The sequence below is a fragment of the Melanotaenia boesemani genome, chromosome 3 (genome assembly GCF_017639745.1).
Source record: "Melanotaenia boesemani isolate fMelBoe1 chromosome 3, fMelBoe1.pri, whole genome shotgun sequence".
Taxonomy (NCBI): domain Eukaryota; kingdom Metazoa; phylum Chordata; class Actinopteri; order Atheriniformes; family Melanotaeniidae; genus Melanotaenia; species Melanotaenia boesemani.
The window spans coordinates 18038043-18041896 of record NC_055684.1 but is presented as its reverse complement, the minus strand read 5'-3'; positions in this window follow the sequence as shown (position 1 = coordinate 18041896).

The following is a 3854-nucleotide window of genomic DNA, read 5'->3' as shown; positions in this document are numbered from 1 at the left end:
CTACAAACAAGATTCATAAATGAACTTCAAAATATCTAGTCTGAAAATGAATAATGGCACCATTGTGTCTGTTATTTTCCTTTTCTGTAAAATGCATTTGAGAACTTTTCTATTTAGAATAATATGTAACTGGACTAAATCTATGGCAGGGAATAGCGGCTTAATCAATGAGGGTGGTGGCTAACGTGGTTTCAACAATTTTTCTTGTCCGTTTCCACTTGTCATCTCCTTAAAATGCTTGAAATGAACACAGTATGATGAAATATAAGTGCCTGACCAGATTTCCAATAACTACATGAAGGAAGACTATGTACAAAGGGAAAGTAGCTTTTAAAGTTGTTATTTGCCATAACTAAATCTAAAGAGTCTTGCTCTTCGTATGAAATATTGTTTGACATCTTATGAAATAAAATAACTCAGAAACTTTGACCACCATCATAAATTTGTAGTTTGACCTTTTTACAGTGTTTACAAAAACTTGGAAACTTGCATTTATATAAATGTACAAATGTTTAGAATATTTTGTGAATCATATGCAACATCTGAGTGTTTCAGGCAGTGCATGCATATATGGCAGTGCAATGAGGGGAAATCAGTTTGCTTGTGCCTCATCCAAAAGAAGAAAAAAAAATATAAAAAAGATGCAAATGCAACAGCGTGGGAAGGTGTGAAAGCAATTTTAGTCAATTCAGATTCTGCAGACCATTCTCTGTCATCAAAATAGGCTTTTTAGTCGATGTGATCCTGTTATCCACAAAATCCTGTGATTGAATAACATGATGAAAATGCAAATGGTCAAATAGTGTCCTAGTCTCAGAAATATGTTTATCCTCATGACTACTAGTGAATACAAAACAGTATGTGTGGCCCACGGTGCTTTCAATGCCTGACTTTATCCCTTTGCAGTGAATAAGGTACTATGGTGTAACTGTGCTGAGTTGCTCATGAATTAGGTATAAAAACATGTTACCATGCCTTTCTTGTGTCATTAAATTGTCAATAATCAAACCAGCTTATAAGAAAAATAAATAAATCAATCTGTTAACAAAAGAGAGTCAGATAGGCATTCTTTCTCTTTCAAATCTCCATACCTGAAAAAATGAAAATGCATGACAGGGACATTGCCAGAGACCACTGAGTAGAAGTGAGTGTAGAACATAATACTGGATTAAAATGACCAATATAACAATCTCACACTATGCTTGTTATGGGACTGGATGCCCAAGTATTCACTGGGGTTAAACACAGTCATTATTATGGTAAAGAGCTAACAGCACATCACTGAGATGAGAGGACAATGTAATTAGATAGGTTTTTGGGTACTCATTATTCCACAATGGAAATTGTTTTGTCACAGCAACCATGACAAAGAAACATGAATAAAAACAAGAAGTAGAGACATTGCAAGCAAAAAGTAAACAGCAATACTGCAAGATATTTTCTCAAAGTTAAAATTAGAGGAACAGCTGGCGAGCACCACTTGATGGAATCAAACCTGCTGGTTTTAAAAGCTTTTAATTAGAGAAGGTATTGGAATTTATTAACAATTTAATGCCATTTCATCAATGCCAGATTTACGCTCGACTTGCTGCTCCTATCTTTCCATCATCCTAAGAAAGCCAACAGCTTGGCAACATTATCAACAGGATGGTGCATCCTTAAGGAAAATGTAATTAAATATAATTGTTAACTTGGTCCACATCTGGAAAGTGACTAAGTATTTAATGTCTGAGGTGTTCATTTGTGATTTTATATCTAGCACAGTGTAATGGACCGAGCAGCCATAAACAGTTTTAAAGTAAAAAAATGGGTTATTATTTTAACCCAAAAAATGGAATGCAAAGAATTACAAAATAAATGAGTAATGGGGCCCTTAAAAGAGGTCAACATAACAGAAGTCTACTTCAATAACTAGTGGCAAAAATAATTAAAACAAACTGTGCAAAGAGATGGAACAAACTGACTTAAGTGCAGTGCAGAAGTTGCAGCAATAGGGCCTGAATCTAACAATGTAACCTTCCCTTTTAACTGGGCATGTAAGTAATAGACTGAATGGAAAAGTATGAATACCTGCTTCTAGATTATTCACAAGCTAGGATGTACAATATATATGCAGTCAAAAATTCTGCTGCTGACGAAAACCACAACTCGGGGTCATCTATCTGAAGGGTGGATGAATGAGACATCAGTAGTAAGTCAGAATAACTTGTAGAATTTTTTTTTACAAGGACTGAGAAAGTTTGCCCACAAAAAAAGGAGCTGAAATTTCAGAGATGAGGGGAAAGAATGGGCCCCCAAACAAGAACAAAATTAACACCTATTCAGTACAGGTAACAGCAACTTCTTTCAGATCTGCATGGTAGCAAATGAAAAACTGGCCTGCATAACGCTCCCAGCCTTAATGACCCTGCAAAACCTTAATAGTACTAAAGTGGGACATGTGTGCAAATCAAACCAAGCTTATGCTGACACAATTGGGTATATTTCCAATGTAATGAGAGCAAAGCTTGCTAACAAAATTTTAAAAAATGAGGTCATGAATCAGTCTTATTATTGATGAGAGCACAGTTCATGGGCAGGCTTACTTAATCATTTATGTGAGGTGCAACATGACAGGACAAGGAGCAGTTGATAATGCATTTCTGGATGCCATAAACAGTAAGTCTCGCCTATTTGCCCACCTCAGCTCAGTGACAGATGATTTTCTTCTGTGGATTTTACTGACAAGTGTTGCAACAATTTGAGGTGAACAAAGCCTCTCTTTTGTGGACCTGAATGGATCCCCCTGGAGAGATTTGACCCTCTAACTTTTGTTTATGGATTAAAGCCAGCCACCAACCGTAAACATCCTGGAACACAGGAAAGACAGCAAAGGCAGAGAAGCCTGGGCAGCTATGACAGCTACTGACCTAAAGTGGACTAATAATCAGAACTAAAATCAGTCCTATTTAACTTTTTTGTATTTTATGATTTTTGACTGTAATGCAAGTGTTTTTCTAAACTAAGATGCAGGTGATCCATTCTGTTTCAGTGAAATTACAGGAGCTGTTGTTTCAGCACCATGGACAGTGGAATTGTTTGCTTTGTGTCGTGAGCCACCATGCCCAAATGGTGATAGTTTAACTAGCTTTATGATTGCTGTTGTTATTTCACTTTTCATTTTCAAGGAATAGAAATGTCAGTAAAGTCAAGGGATAATCACATTAAACAGCAAACAGTGATGAAGAGACGGACAGCGATGAACAGAGGTCAGTGGTTAGAGAAGGCTGCAAACAGCAGACGACTGCTGCATTTAACTGTGTGATTTATTTTAGTTATTTGTTGTTGGGCTATTATTCAAGTTATTTCTTATTCTTGAAGGCCTTTGTATGATAAGGCAGACTATGTTAGACTAGTGATTCCCAACCTGGGGTCCTGGACTCCCAAAGGAGTTCCCCAAAAGAGCACAGGGGGTCCCTGAAGAGTCTGAACATTAGAGCCATTGTGATTAATGTGCAAAAATTGTCCCTATTTTAAGGAAAAAAAGTAAGGCTCTATGTTGTTCATTTACCTTTGGCTTTATCAAAGGACAGGACTCAACCAGAATGCATTATATATGGTAAGAATCTCACTTTTGAAAGTCTAAAACCAAGCATGGTTTCAGAACAGGGTGGAGCAGGGGGTCCATGGCATTTTAGTACATGCATAAAGGGGGTCCCCGAAGAAAAAAGGTTGGGAACCACTGTGTTGGACTGCCTGTGTATATGCCCGTTTGTGTTTTTGTTGCTCCGATTAAACTACTGAAATTCTTGCATTATTTCATATTTTATTGCCCCTATCTAACATGTTTCTGAGCTGCATACAGTAGTAAAATG